The sequence below is a fragment of the Vicugna pacos genome, chromosome 3 (genome assembly GCF_048564905.1).
Source record: "Vicugna pacos chromosome 3, VicPac4, whole genome shotgun sequence".
NCBI classification, from domain to species: domain Eukaryota; kingdom Metazoa; phylum Chordata; class Mammalia; order Artiodactyla; family Camelidae; genus Vicugna; species Vicugna pacos.
The window spans coordinates 114084676-114100248 of record NC_132989.1 but is presented as its reverse complement, the minus strand read 5'-3'; the positions used below and the strand labels follow the sequence as shown (position 1 = coordinate 114100248).

Genomic DNA, 15573 nt, shown 5'->3' with positions numbered 1-15573 from the left:
CCCCCACTTTCAGCTGTGTGTATCAGAAGCAAAGCCTCAATTTCAGTGACTTTACAACAACAACAAAAATGGACATTTGGAATCATTCAAAGTCACCACCAACTTAATAAAAATAATGTAATGGTTCCATTAAGCAGCTCTCTCTAGTATCAGGAGCATATGACAGAGTCCCAAGGAGCTGACATCTGTTATCTGGAGCAATTAGCGTGCAGCACAGAGAAAAGTTTGTTGTGTTTAACACCACATCTCTGATCAACAGTCTAAAGTGAAGCAAGGGGGAGGCATAGCTCAGTGGTAGAGCTGGTGCTTAGCCTACCTGAGGTCCTGGGTTAAATCCCCAGCACCTCCATTAAAAGATAAATAAATAAATAACCGAATTACCTCCCCACCTCCTGCTACAAAACAAAACAAAAAAAAAAAACTGTACTCTTCAAAGTACACACAGTTAAAAACAAATTAAAATAAAGTGAAGCAAGATTTCTTGCTGCAAAGCATGGATGGAAATTCAGAAGCTCTACAAACTCTCCAAAACTTAAGCAAAAGTTTACGTGAACGTGGGGATAGTCACCTTGCTCCCACAGCCAACATCTGTACCTTTCTATACTATCCAGACATGGAGAAGAAACAATTTTAAGAGGAAAAGGCACTGAAGAACACAGGTTTATTTTTACCAAGTTCTGAACATCTCAAAAACTTCTTTTGGACAAAAGCAAGCTTTACCACCCAGGAGACCAAAGTCTTTGCTCTCAGCAGGAATCTCACAGCTGTTAGCCATTAAAACAACCAAATAAGTTAGTGCAATTTGTAAAAAGCATAAAATGATTAGCATCATCCATCTTCTCCTTGTTAAGAAAAGTACATATCAGCTAAAAGCGTGTGAAAACATGTACCAGTTCATCATCCCTGTGGTTCCACGAGTATGCAAATGATCAGCGTGACCAGGGCAACACGGTGGATGACCTGCTATTTCATGGCAAAGTTTTTTCAGGAAAGAAATTCAAGGAAAAAGAAATCTGTTTCAAGTGACCCAAGTAGTTATATTTTGGACTGCTTTTTCATTTAAGACATACATGGAAAAAAATCTTTTGGGGTACAAAATCCTGTTTCTTTAAAGACAACATAGACAAGAAAAGTGATTTAAGTGATACACAACTTAAGGTATTATCTGCTTGAATAAAATGGTGAACTGGCCACTCTAAATAGTGCATGATAAACTTTACCCTCTCTTCAATAATGAAACTGGCATGAATTAACAATTAATTTAGCAATCCTAATTAGGTATTAAAAATCTTCCCTAGTAAAGTCTGTTTTTGTCTTTCTGCATCTCCTTAGGAGAGACTAACTCTATAATAATAACATGTCTGTTGTTTGCAAACTTGACCATCATGACTGAGACCTTCTGGATAAGCTGACTGTGACATACAATTGTTTTCCTTAAAAACAAAATTCAATATAAACCTCAATTTAAAAAAAAATTTAACAATCATATGTACCTCCTGGCATTTTAAGCAATATGCTCTTGATGAGAACTTCATGTCAGTATTAAACATAACTCACATTATCTTCACTCAATTTTTATTTCTTTTTTAATAAACACAAGGGTCACAGTAGGGAAGACAAACTCACAAACAGGAAAAGTTTACAGGGATACGTTTGTCTCTGGAAGGAGTCTATTTAAAGGACTTGAGTTTGGCAACCACCTTTCCGGTCCCTTCTTGCAACAAGGCTGACAACTCTCTCTGGTCAAGAGATTGGCTCCCCGGTACCCTCTACCTCTATGAAATTATTGCAAGATCTGCCTGGTCCTGGTGTTTGCTGACTAGGACCCCCACCCACTCACCGGCAGAGAGCAACTGCTCCTAGCATCCTCTCGCTCCCTTCCAGCGCTCGCTCTCAGCGCCCCCTGCCGGGGATCCCCGGGACGCCGCAAGCGCAAGAAAGTTAAATCCCAACTCCAAACAGCCGCAACCAGGTACAAAGCAAGGAAAGGGCGAGGAGGTGAACACGCTTCCCGCCAAAGCCCGGGGAATCAGGATCTGACTGCGCCGGCCAGGCACTGGGCGCTGCGGGGAGCCATCCCGGGGAGACTCCTACTCGGCAGCGTTTTCCCCGCACATCTTGGGCGGATCAGTACCCGCCAGGGCCCAGATCTACCTCTGGCTCCGAAACCTTGAGCCAGAGGATGCGAAATCCTGGAGCGGCGGAGAGATGCCCGCAGAAGGCAATTGGCCTGGCTGCAGCCCACCGGGCAATTGGTTCCCCAGGCCTACACATCCCCAGCCGCGGCGTTAAGGGTGGCCGCCAGCCTCAGTCTCCCTCATTAATCAAAGGGCTTGGCGGAGTTGAGCCTAAGTCCCACTGCCTCCACGTCTCTCGCGGGCGCCGCAAAGCCCCTGTAACTGGACCAGGAGAACCCTGACCCCGGCAGCGGCAAAAGGGCTGCTAAGTCCCGGCCACCGGGACCCCTGCCATTCGCTCCCGACAATGGGAGCCGAGACACGCGCCGGGTGCGTGCACAGACCTCCACTGCTCACCTTCCGGAGATGTCGGGTAGGGGTCCCCTCTCTCCCACCACCGGGTCGCCCACCGGGTTGCTTCTGCTCCTTATCTCTGCACGCTCGCCGTCGTTAAAGGCAGACACAAACTTCCAGCCCGCTTACAAGCCCCCGCACTGATGGCAGTCCTAATCCTGTACGTGCAACCCCCTGCCCAGTGCCTGCAAAAAGATCCTGCCCGAGATCCACAGACCCACCCGCCGACCACTGCCACCCCCAGGTCCTGGCCCCAACGCGGTTCGGTCGGGGCTGTGGCCACCGCCGCGCAGGATCGGGACAGGGGGTCGCTCACCAGGTGCGCGGAGCGCTCCCCGTGCCAGTCATCCAGCGCCTGGGGCCCGGAGCAGCTCTGAGGCTCTTCTTCAGCGCGCGGAGAGGGAAGTCGAGGCAGCGGCTGCCGACCCCCGCCACTTCCCCAGAGTCACCCCCCAACTCGCTGTGCTCCGTGCTGGCGGCGCCGGCTTGCGCGCCAGACGCACTGTCCCCGGGCGCACGGCCGGACGGGTGGTGAGCAGGTTCGCGCCCAGCGGGGGCGAAGGGTGAGGAGGCAAAGTTGGGTGCTGAAGCCGCGGGGATGGGCCACAAGGGCGGGGCCGCCTCTGTGGAGAAGAGGTGGAGGGTAAGGGCCACTGCCGGGCAGGGGCGCAGGCGGCCGGGGGCTGCGAAGCCCACGCGCGGCAGGAGCACAGCGCGCGGGAGCAGGCGAAGCGAGAGCAGCCGCCGCCGGCGCCGCCTTCCCGGCGAGTAGAGCGGCGCGGGGAGCACAGGCGGGGAGCGCGAAGCCGCCTCGCCCCGCCCCCGCCCCGCCCCGGCCCCGCCCCCGCCGCCGCACCGCCTCCTCCCCTTCCCGGCCCGGGTGAAACCCGAGCGCCCCACCCCGCGCCTGACCTCCCTGGGCCCCTCCCCCGACACCGCCCCTTCCCCGGACCAGACCCCCCTCCGCTCCCGGGGGGGGCCCCTGGACTCCAGGAGCCCCGCTCCTTCCTCTTCAGTGCGAGTGAGCACGAGCCTGGACTTTCGGGGACTCCCTTCCCCTAGCCTCGCAGAGACCTTCCGTGGCTCCCCGCCCCCAGTCCCGCCGCTCAGACGTGGCTGCTGGGGGGGGGCCAGGGGGTGCGGTATAAAGGGCGGGAGGCAGCGCGGGCCGAGACCCGAGACGTGGCGCGTCCACTCTGCTGGCCTCGACTCCAGGTACGTGCGCGTCCTCCGGCGGAATCCGGTCGTGTGGTGGGGGTGGGCAGGGACCGCCGGGTCCTCCCGATTCCAAGTTTGTGATTTTGTTCTTTTTGAGTGACATCCTCTTACGTGCTCTGAGCTGGAAACTTCTCAAAGACCGAGGAAGCTGCTGCGGGTTCTTAGAGGAGCAATTTGGGGGTGCACCTCCAGGCTAGATCGGGTCAATTTCAGCAGAGTTAAATTAGAGAAATTTAACTGGGAGGCAGGTCAGGGGGTCCTCAACGCTGAGCGTTGAGAGAGGAGCCCCCAGACGGACAAAGTCAACTTCTCCGATTACAGGGCAAATGTTACTTGTTGCACTTTTGTTGTGTCTTTCAACTTTATCGAGCAAGTACTCAGGGGAAATGATTTGTAATTGGAAAGCAAAGTACTTTTCAAGACTCCTAGAATTTGATACTTTGTTGCAAAACTTCCATATGGAACCTTGAAGGGCCGCGCTTGACCTTTTCCTTCTGGATGGGGGTGGAGGACAGCCTCTCTGGGGCCCTTTTTCTCCATCTTGGCCTCAGAGGATGGCTTTCAAGTTTCCCTTGCATTAGGAAACTCATGAACGCCCCTACCACTGCCATCTTACTGCAGTGACATACAGAACCCTTATGGCCCACTGTAACATAATCGCCCCAGAGCCAGCGCTGGGTTCTTGGGATTGGTGGTGCTGGGAATGGCCCAGTGTGCCCATAACTGTGCCATCAGCTCATCTCTGAAGCAGAGACTCCATCACTGGCTGCGAGGTGTCATGGCTCCTGCAGTAGCCAGGCACATCCAAGAAAAGGACAATACAAATTGAAATGGATGTGTCTTTATTTTCTGGAAGTATTTTTTTAATGAAAGAATTAAAGGAAAGCAGTTCTGCAGGTTTCCATGGAAGCTCAGCCCAGCCTCAGGTCTCCAGTTTCTCTGTAACACCGGTGATGGAGCTGCTGTGGGTACTCAAGGCCTCACTCGGATTTCCTTTAAGACGTCCGCAGGAAATGTCTGTGGCTGGGCGGGCCCCTGAGCGGCATTCTTCCCTGGGTTGTGCTGGGGGCACTCCGCCTGGTGCCTGGCAGCCGCCTGGCTCCTGGGGCCTTAATGAAAAGCTTAACACTTCTCCTCTGTGCTTGGCACATGGAGCACTAGCTCCGTTCCTGACGTTCCAGGTCTACTGCCTACGTGGCAGAGAGGCCCAGAAGCCAGCGCTCCTCCTGGGAGGAAGAAGCTCTAGCTGGTCTCAGCCAAGGTCTAGTGGGGCTGCTCCTGGGAAGGGGAGGGGGGAGGACACTGCCTTACACTTGACCTTGCAGTTCTTGGATGAATGGGTAGACCTGTGGAGCCTCCAGCCACCAGGGCAAAGGCAGATGAAAATTAGGACCCAAATGTGTCTGGCTCCTTGAGCTTACCCCTTGACACTCCAGTTAAAGGCATGTACACTTGCAGAAAAATCCTCGGCGTGTAGAGAGCTAAGCAGTGGGAAGAAAATAGCTTTCTACGCCATAACCCAGGAGGGCTGATAACATGACATTTAACTCAGTAAGTTATGTAACTTTGCATGCATGTTGCAGGGTTGGGAGGGAGTCAATTTTACAGGCAGTTTAGAGACTCCACTGAAGCATTTTTAAAATATGTATTTTTAGTGATAATGACTTACTAATTAATAATAAGAAAGAGTAGGAGAAATCAAATGATCATTTAGGGTGCATCCTTAGTTTGAAGTGAAACTCAAACTGTCATGATTTTGCCTTGTGACCTGGAGAAAGTTCCTGAACTTTTCTGAGCTGTAGTCTCTTCCCCGGGAGCTTAAATAAACCTGCTGGCACATGTGTCCTTTGTCAGCATTAAAGGAAAAAGAAGGTGGTGTTAAGTGAACTGCTCACCCAGGGCCCAGCACGAAAGTAGGCTCTCGACAACTCAACTTATTAACATAGAATCCACAGGTATTTTCTTTTTCCAAATGAAATTTCTGGGGTTTTTTCCTTTGAAAAGTCTTTGCTCCCTGAAGAACTCCTGACATTGTCACTTCTCATCACATTCAAAACTAGAGGTGATCATTTCAAAACCAAACTGTCTGGTTCTCTTCTTTTAAAAATAAAATCATAACTGTATTAAATCTATGCTGTATTAGGTTAGCCGTGCAGATCACATAAAAGACTGAGAAAACTGACCAAACATTTGGTGAAAATGATGAATCCTGGGGCGCTGATTCATGTGATTTGAAAAACGCCATCCATTTCCTGATTCACCTCAACTTCTGTACTGAAATGCGAAGGATCTCTTATGTCTCCAAAATAAGTAACTGATTTTGTCTTGTCTTTACTTCCCTCCTTTGTGCTTGAATTTTAGCCACATGGTTAAACTGCCCCCTCAGAGGAGAGTAGCAGGGAGGGGGCTGCTGGATGCTGGATGCTCCCAGAAGAGATCCCGATGCTGCTGTGGCTCACAAGTGACCTTAAAAGGAACCCTCGCTGTGTGTGAGCCTTAGGATGCAACGAGCTTGTATTAATATCCTGAAAAACCTCAGCCCGGAAAGCGTGGTTCTGGATGTTTACATCTTAACTGGATTTTCCTACCAGAGAGCCGGGGCACATTACAGTCTTCATCCGCAAGTATTCTCTTTTCAGTCCTGTTTTTCTTCTTTTATATTCATGGCATCCAAGAATTCACAAAAAGTGCTAGATCATCTGATCGACCCCATCAGTTGTTTTCTTAACATGGCCAGACACAGGTAAAAAGATATGTCATTTTATGCCCCACTCAAATTGCCTAGTCCTATTTCTTGTTCATGTATTTTAAGTCTTTGGAAGACCCATGGTTATGGTTACAGGTGACACTGTGCTGCTCCCCAAAGTTAGGACAGATGAAGAATCACCAAGAGGGCCGAGTTCAGGGACTCATCAGCTCTTCCCCGCATCCCTTGAGCCCCACCAGAAACTCTTTAGGATTTTTTTTTTTTGCCCAGGAAATGCTCACCCCACTTTTAGTGCAGCAGCCTACTGTCCTGGCAGAGGTAAGCAGACCAGGTTTGTTCCAAAAGAGCAGCCCAGAAACTAGGACAGAATAGAAAGAAAATAGTACGGCACATCTGAGAATGAGCATTAATGAGCATGGGACAAAGCGCAGGTTCCTGGAACTTAAATGGAAGGACCAGGTCAACCACAAGGACACCAGTAGCCTGCCAGTCGGTGCATGGGACACTCCATCTTGTCCCCTTCTCCAAAGTCTGAGTTTCCACCTGAGTCCATCCAGGGCCCGCTTCTGGCTTCCCGGGTCTGGTCAGGGGAACACGCTCTGCCACTGCTGGTTGTTCTGTGCAGGATGGCACAGAGTGACTTGGCCCTGGCCCCATCCGGGTCAGATCTGCTCACCTATGAGCTCTCCTGAGCTCACTCCACAAGTAAAAGCCCCCTTCCCAGACCTCACAGCCACGTTGAAGGGAGCAGCCTGCTTAAAATCCACCCACTAGGAACCACAGCGCAAACTCAAGGATGCAACAGCCAGAGCATATATTCAACAAGAAATGCTGACTTATTTTTGACTTAGAAAAGTTGCGTAATTAACCTCACTTTTAGGAAGGGCCTATTAATAAAAGACATTGTTATTTTACTTCAGCTATGTATCCAGAAGGTCAAAGTAGTCTAGAAATCTGAGTGTATTTTTTCCTTGTGTTTATGGTTAAATTTCTAGATATATTTTTCTAGCAACCCAGTTTCCTTAAAATAAAATAATATGCTCAAAATACCTCAAGTCATCTCTTTTTAAGTGTGGTATGGGGAGAAGAAAAAAATGCCAAGTGTAGAAGATTTTTGGAATTTCTAGAGGAAATGCAAATGACTTGCAGCATGGAGATAAAGCATTTGTATGGTTTCCTGAGAGTAATTTTCTGACTTTGAGCGCTGTGTATACCTTGAGTATCTATAAGCAAAGAATAGATGTACTTTAAAAAAAATATGTTTAATACTTATTATTGTCCTCTATGTTCTTCTGTCTTTGGAAATAGAGCTTTGGGGGAAAATAAATATGTTTAGAAATATACTTTCAAAAATAATGCTGATCCTACATGGATTTAGAAACACGGATTAGTCTGTCTTAGTGTGTTCCATCATTTACCAGGGAGATTAACACATAATGACCTTGAGTTCAATGAAAAGAATATCTTCTAAGTGAAAAGAATATCTTCTAAGTGAAATTAAACCAATAGGCAAAGTGTCTCCTGAAGCAAATCAGCTGGAAGATGAGCTGTCAAGGCTGCTGTCACCCATCTGCCAAATCTCATTTCAGACCCTCCTTTCCAGTCCCATAGTTGTCCCCTTAATTCAGAATGTCAACTTCTCTCACCCAAAATGCCAATGCCTCCTCTTACTGGTCCCCCTGTCACCCCCGGGTCTGTATCACTACATCCCAGTCATCATCTGCAAACAGCAACCCCCCACCCCCATCCTTAATAACACAGACCTCCTGATTGTATTTAAATTGCAATCTGCCTGGCTTTGAAAGAGAATTTTTTTCTCGCACCCAGGTTTGACCATGGAATTTAGCCATGACGAATAAGATGTAAGTCCACAGGATTCCAGGAGAGGTTTCATGAAAAGGGGCAACAACTACCTGGCATGGTCTTTCCAGCCCTTCCCTCTCACTTCCAAATTCCTGCCTGAAACCTGATGGTGATAGTTGAAATTCCAGTCACCATCTTGGACTTGGAAAGTAACTTTGGGATATAAGCCATGAGCTAAGGATAGCAGAGCTGAAGAAAAAAAAGAAAGAAAGGAAAAAAAAGAAAAGCCTCAACCTTGTGGAGCCTCCTTATCAGCCCAGGAGTGCTACCTCCAGATTTCATAACATGAAAAAGTAAGAACCTTCCCTTTTGTTTTATCCATCACGGTTTCTGTTCTGGTTTTAGCAGACGAATGTGATTCCTAACTGACAAGGCTATAAGATGCTTCCAGATCCAGCATCGCTGCAGGTTCATGTCTCAGCATTACCAGCTGTGCATCTCCTTCTCTCCCTCCCTCCCTCCCACTCTGCTTTCCTGCCTTCAACACAGTTTTTTGCCCCACGTGTGCCGGGCACTCACTACACCGTTAACAGTAGAACAGAGAGCAGCATAGCCAATGCCTGCCTTTTCGGGAATGACAGCCTGTCTGGAAAGGTAGGGGTCAATGACTGATCTCACAAGCATGTCAGAGAAAGCTCTGCTAGAAGCTAGGAAAGACAAGTTTAGGGGTGTTTGGCTTAGTCTGGGGAGTCAGAACAGGCATCATTGGAAAGGCGGCATTTGAGCCAACGTTGGAAGGTGAGTTGTGACCAACGAGAAAATAGGGTAAGAGAGTAAGATTCCAGGAGAGACCAGAAATGTTTAACTTTAGAAGTTAACTTATACACACTCATTAAAATATCAAGGATAGTTAATAGTAATTGCAAAAGAATAGCCATGGGTACAATCTTCTAAAACAGTAGAGAGGAAAAAAGATGAAATAAAGACAACGTGCTTAGTCCAGTAGAAGGCTGGAAGGGGAAAGAAGACAAATGGAAAGAAGCTGCAGACAGAGAAGAACTAGAAATTAAGTAAATATATAAAATCCAGTGATATCAGACAGCACAATAACACAAAGGGAAAAAACATACCAGGCAGATATAAGTCAGAATAAAGCTAGTCTACAAATACTAACCTCAGAAACACAGATTTTTAGATTAAACTTTTTCAGTAAAAATATTCACTATCTGAAAAAGATTCAGTCCATTAGGAAATGCAAATATGTATACAACTAACAAAGAAGTTTCAAAATGTAACAAATAAAAATCTACAGAATTGTGAGGAAAACTGGCAAATCCAGCCATTGATCTCACACATTTCTCTCACTAATTGATAGATTCACAGGGAAAAAATAGTATGAATTCAGATATCCTGAGAAAAACGATTAACAAGGTTATTCTAATGGATGCATCAAATTCTCATGCAACATCTACAAATCTTAAGCAAGTCTGGGGCCACAAAGCAAGCCTCGATGAACTCTGAATAGTTAGTACCATGCAATTAGGTTACAAATTAATAATTTTAAAAATAATTTAGAAAACTTCACATTTGTTGATTGTTAGCCACATTTCTAATAACACATGTGACAAAGGAGACACAATGGAAGTCAGAAAAATTCATATGTAATATAAAAATAGAATATATAAAATTTATGTGATGTAGCTCAAGTCATATATGCAGAGAAATTTAGCCTTAAATATTTATATTAGGAAAGAAGCAGTGACATTTGCTTCCAGCTTTACTGAGATAAAAGTTTAAGTTTATATAAGTTTAAGGTGTACAGTGTAATCATTTGACTTACATACATCATAAAAAGATTGTCACAAGTTTAGTGAACATTCATCTCACATAGTTACCAAATAAAAGAAATAGAAAAAAAATTTTTTGTGATGAGAACTCTAAGACTGAAATTAACAATCTACATGTCCATCTCAAAAACCCAGAAGAGAACAGAGCAAGGGAAATAACGTAGTTAATATTGCATATTAATGAAATAGGCCATAAAGATACAATAGGGAGAATGAACAAACCAAAGCTGTTATTAAAAAATCATAAAATATTAATAAAAAAGAAATAGACACATCTCTGACCAGATACATAACTCACTAGAAAAATTTAGCTTCAGAAAACTAAAGGAGAAATGAAAAATCTAAAAACACTTATAACTAGTAAAGAAACTAAGTCAGTAAACCCTTCAACAAGAGCAAACAGGTCTGCATGGTTTTCTAGGAAGATTCTCAAATATTCAAGGCACAATTTCTATTTTATGAAAGTTATTCCAGTGAATAGAAAAGTCATAGGCCAAAACTCCCCAAAATTCAAGGATGTTTTATCATTAGAAAATATACCAATATAAATTAGCTCATCAACAGAATAAATAAGAAAAACTGTATGATCATTTTAATAACTACATAATGCACTTTGTTAAAATTCAACATGTATTTATCATTTAAAAAACCTCTTAGCTATTAGACGAGTAATAGAAGACAATTTACCTAATCCAGTAGACTATCTACAAAAAAAAAATCAACAAAAACTTGACATTTAATTGTGAAAAGTTGGAGATACTTACTTTGCTTGAAAGAGAAGATTAAGACAATTACACACATATCAACACTTGCATTCAACACAGAAAGAATGATTGAAAAGAAAGGAACAAACTTTAAACTGCAGACCAAATAAGTGTCTCCAGTAAAACCACTTAAGAACATCTACAAATAACTAATTAGAATAAAGAGAAAAGTTCTGCAAGTTTGCTAGGTAGAATCTCAACACACAAATCAATTGTGTTCCCATAAACCAGCAGCAAATATGAGAAAATATAATTCAGAAAAGATAACATTAACCAAAAAAAAAGTGATTTGTTACCTAAGAATAACATTGGCAAAAGACTTGTTGAACTTTAGTGGAAAACTTAGGAAACTAAATTTAAAGGTTCTAAAGAAGACTTAAATGAGTCCTACCTCACAGCTTTGTGTGGAATGATGCAGTGTGCAGTATCTTATGTGACATACTCATTTAGAAATGTTCATGCTCCCCAAATTCATCCTTAAATACAATGTGGATCAAATCAGGATCTCAACTGTCTATATGGACCTTAAGTAGATCCTAAAATATATGAGCAAGGCAAGAGCCCACATTTAAGAGTAGTTAAAGAATTTCTGTAAAAATGAACATGGTGGGTTGCAGTCATAAGACATCAATACTGTTCATAAAGCTGGAGCAGTTTTGACACTGAGATACTGGCACAGGGTAGACAAAGAGAACAGTAGAACAGAGCGCCCGTACATGGATTCCCCACGTACGCCATTTTTGCCATGTGACAAAGGGACTCATTGGGGGAGACATGGGACTCAAATGGGTCTAAGACAATTGACTATCCTGATCTAAAAACACTGAATTAGATACTTCCTTCAAGCCATTCATAGAAATAACTTCAAAGCAGATTAAAGCCAAAGTGAAAAACAAAACATTAAACCATTTAAGAAAACATATAAGCATCTACCTATATGACCTCTGGGTAAGAGAACAGTTGTATCAAAATGAGATACAAAGACTGCCTAAAAAGAAAAAGAAAAAAAATCAATACAGCAAACAACATTAAAATTTAGAACTTTCATATGGCAAAATACAACTTAAAGCGAGCCATAGCCTGGGAGAATGTTCAGTGCATACAAATGACAAAAGATAGTAGGCAGAATATATTTTCCAACTCCTACCAATCCACTGGAGAGGGAGGAAGCAGTAGAAAAATGTGCAAATGAAACAGGAAGCTCAATGGCAAATAAACATAAGACTAGAATACAACCTTCCTAATAATCATGGAAATTTAAAGCAAGATGGCACCATGTCAAACCAATCAGACTGGCAATAATGGAAAAGTCTGGCAGTACCAACTGTTATCAGATATTGGCAAGGGGAACTTTAGAGGTGTAAATTGGTACAATCACTTGGGAAGGCATTTTGGCCACTCTTACAAAGTTGAGAATTTACATCACACACAGCCCAGTTGGCAAAGCTGCAGAGGACGTGTAGCATACTGCCAATAAAGTTTTAAAACCAAAAATCCTATCTGTATAATGTATGGACATTTACACAGTAGGCAAATAGCACAGAAATGATAAGCCCTAAATTCCCGTCTGGGGAGGGTGGGGAGCAGGGAGATTGTGGAAAGATAAACAAAGGACACCAACTTTACCTGTGATTCTGTTTTCCGTTTAAAATAATAAAATATGAAGCAAATATTGAGAAACGTTAAGATTGGGCAAAGCTGGTTTGGTGGGTGTTTGTTAGATTATTATCCTCTTCTGTCTGCTTACAAGAGTTCATAATTCAATAAAGAAGGTTAATGGGAAGTAAGGAAGTACAGGCAGTAGGCAAAGAAAGCTCATTAGAGCGGTTTTGTCCTGAAGAGGAACAAAAAGACTGGTAGCAGCTGGAGAGATGTGTGCACAGAGGGCTATTTTTCAAAGTGGGTCACTCGAATCATGTGTACATTGATTAAAATTCTTTCATAGACAGAGAGAAACTGACTATGTAGTAGAGGAAGCAGAACAGCCCCAGGGACAGAGCCCTTGGAAAGAAAAGGGACAATAGAGTTTGTTTGGAGAGAGTTGGAATTTGTCTTAGCCTTGTCAGAGGAGAGAGGACAGGGAGGGACCAGGCCCAGGCAGGGGTGGCGGTTTCACTGCTACAGCTGAGGGCCTTTGGTTTTCCTAATGAAGTACGATGTCAGGTCCGGTGGGGAGTAGGTAGAGGGCAGGAGGTTCAGAGAAGAAGAGATATGAAGTAGACGTCTTAGAAATCAGGAATGCAGACTGCCTGGACTCTCCACGCTGCACTGAGCGGCCAGCTGAAGTTTGTGGTCGTCATCCTGAAATGAACCCCATCCACATGCCAGTGAGATTTTCTCCAGCAAAGTTCAGCAGCTCAGTCACGTGAGGAGGCCGATGCGTTGAGTCCAACCAGGAGATGGTTTCTCCAAGCAATGGAAAAAGAGCAAAGCAGGAAAACTGAAGATGCTCACAAGGAGATGACTTTATGGATGGCTGTGCAAGGAGGACGTGGGGACAGGAATGACACTGGTGTCAGTGGACTAGAGGACAAGATGAGGTCAAGGAATCACTGCAAGGGATCCCGTTGAGAGGGAAGCAGAGGGGTTATTATGGGGGAGCGGGAGGTTGTAGAGGGTCAGTGCACCAGGGTGTGTCCATGGTGATGGGGTGGAGGTGAAGGTAGTGGTTGTTGATGGTGGGGAAGACAGATGGGTTCTGAACCAGAAGGTCTTAGATGTGGGATCAATGTAGATGCTGACATCACCAAGAGTAGTCTTCAGTGAATGAAGCCAGGTGACCCAGGCAGGTCAGCTGACCACCGCCATGAGAAAAGGACACTCACTACCTCATTCGTTTTACAGAGCTCGAAAATGTGGTTCAGAGAGAATGAGCCTCTATGAAGTAACTCACAAATGAATGACCAGAGAAACCCAGAAGTGTTAGGCTCCGAACTCCATACTCTTTCTGCTGCACTGAACTCCTTGTACAAGTCTCAGCACAGTAAGCTTGAATAATTGTACCAAGGAATTTGATGTTAATCTCCAGTTAACCTCTTCTGGAAGGGGCTGGTCATCAGCACCCTTAACCAGCGTGACCAATCAGAAATATCTGAGGAGTCTCTCAACATACACAAGCCAGGCTGACCCTCAACCCACTGAATTTGTCTCTAGGGGGTGAGTTCAGACCTGTGATTTTGAAAACGCTCCCCAGATGAGTCTGAAACACAGCCTAGTTAACCATTGACTCAGGTTATTGTCGGTACAAAAGCTCACCTGTCTCTAAAGCGTGAATGGTTCTGACAGTCCTGAAGAGGAAATGATCCAACCGAACGTGGGCTGGAGTGCCCAGTCGTGTTTTTCTATCCATCTCTGTTTCTGGAGTTCTTGCTCTGAGTATCTTATGTATCTAGAGACATGTTTTTCTGTTCAGAACCTTGTGTAATCAGAGCAGATTCTTAATATTTGCTCATCTTGCCCAAAGATTCATTAAAATATCAACTTTCATCAATTGATTTCTATAAAATATTTTGCTTATGTATAATAGCCCCTGCAAAACGTTTGCTACCTGGTTGATTACTTTAGAAATTGCCTATATTATGGAAGTCTCTCTCCCTGTTTTTCTGCCTCTGTCTCTGTCTCTGTCTCTGTCTCTGTCTCTGTTTCTGTCTCTCTGTCTCTCAGACACACAACTTTTCTCTTCTAGGATCAGATTTAGCAGCTTTGTGCATGAGTCAGCGTGCCTTCAGCAGGATATGAACTGAGAAAGGAATCCCCGTTGAGTAGCACCAAGACCATTTGACAATTGTTTCTCTCCCTCTACCCTAAATTCTCAGCTCAGCCAGCACAGACATGATTATTTAATTACGCAACCGTAAGAACTGCAACAATATCCATTTGACTTTTCCCTACCCCCAGGAGGTGATCTCAGCCCTACTCACCCCGGGGAAACACATCAGGATCTTGGGCGGATAAGGAAATGGCCTATAGGTACCTTGTTCCCAGAAAATTGCGCCCTGTCTTCCAGCCTCCACCAAACCAAACACTGCTGCCCTCTCTGAGTGGGCTGGACCGTCTCCTGTTTCACTCCCCAGAGCCTCGTGCACAGTGCAGAGATTCACCCATGTATGGTGACTGCACCAGTGAAGTCACAAACATCTGAGGCTCAGGAGGTCTTCAGCCAAGGGTCTTCCAGTGTGTTTTTCATGTATCAGTAGCTTTCCAGCTCACCAGGCTCTGGGCTAAAAGGTTGAAACTATTAACCTGTTGACCCTTCACAATAACTCTGTATGCTGGAAATTATTACCACCACTCAATGGATGAGAACACTGAGGCACTACAGGTTAAGTAACGCCCCGCCCCCATCAGAAAACAAGGAGGCGAAGATGGGATTCACACGGTGCCGCTGCTGTCATCAGAGGTTGAATCTTTACCCCCTCCCTACTATGCACTAGACCGGGGATGGTGAACATTCCCTGTAAAGGCCAGGTGGCAAATATTTAGGCTTTGTGAGCCACTGGGTCTCTGTTGTAACTCTAGGTAATAGATAAATCAATTGTGCGCCAATAACACTTTATTTACAAAAGCAGGTGAGGGGCCACTGCTGGTGATCCCAGTGGTGCTCAAATTTAAGCGTGTCTCAAAATCATTGAGAGGGATTTTTCAGATCAGACTGGTACCCAGCCCTCTCCTGAGTTTCTGATTCAGTACGTCTCAGGTGATGC

General features: G+C 45.0%; 1 protein-coding gene, 1 long non-coding RNA gene and 1 other non-coding gene across 7 annotated transcripts in view; 2 read left to right on the top strand and 1 right to left on the bottom strand.

Annotated features, from left to right (window-relative positions):
• The window catches only part of SEMA5A (semaphorin 5A), a 449868-nt gene extending 446576 nt beyond the window's left edge, over positions 1-3292 (bottom strand). For all 5 annotated transcript variants that reach the window (XM_072958863.1, XM_072958862.1, XM_072958865.1 and 2 more), the window contains exon 1: positions 2848-3292. The gene's annotated coding sequence lies outside the window, so the exon portion shown is untranslated. The remainder of the gene's footprint in view (positions 1-2847) is intronic.
• Positions 3293-3492: 200 nt separating this feature from the next.
• Positions 3493-14349, top strand: LOC116280083 (uncharacterized). Its single transcript, XR_004189406.2, has 4 exons — positions 3493-3746; positions 6111-6492; positions 8284-8612; positions 13715-14349. It is a non-coding gene; the product is annotated as an uncharacterized lncRNA (long non-coding RNA).
• Positions 5942-6011, top strand: LOC116280138 (small nucleolar RNA SNORD123). The gene has a single exon (XR_004189467.1). It is a non-coding gene; the product is annotated as a small nucleolar RNA SNORD123 (small nucleolar RNA).
• Positions 14350-15573: the final 1224 nt, after the last annotated feature.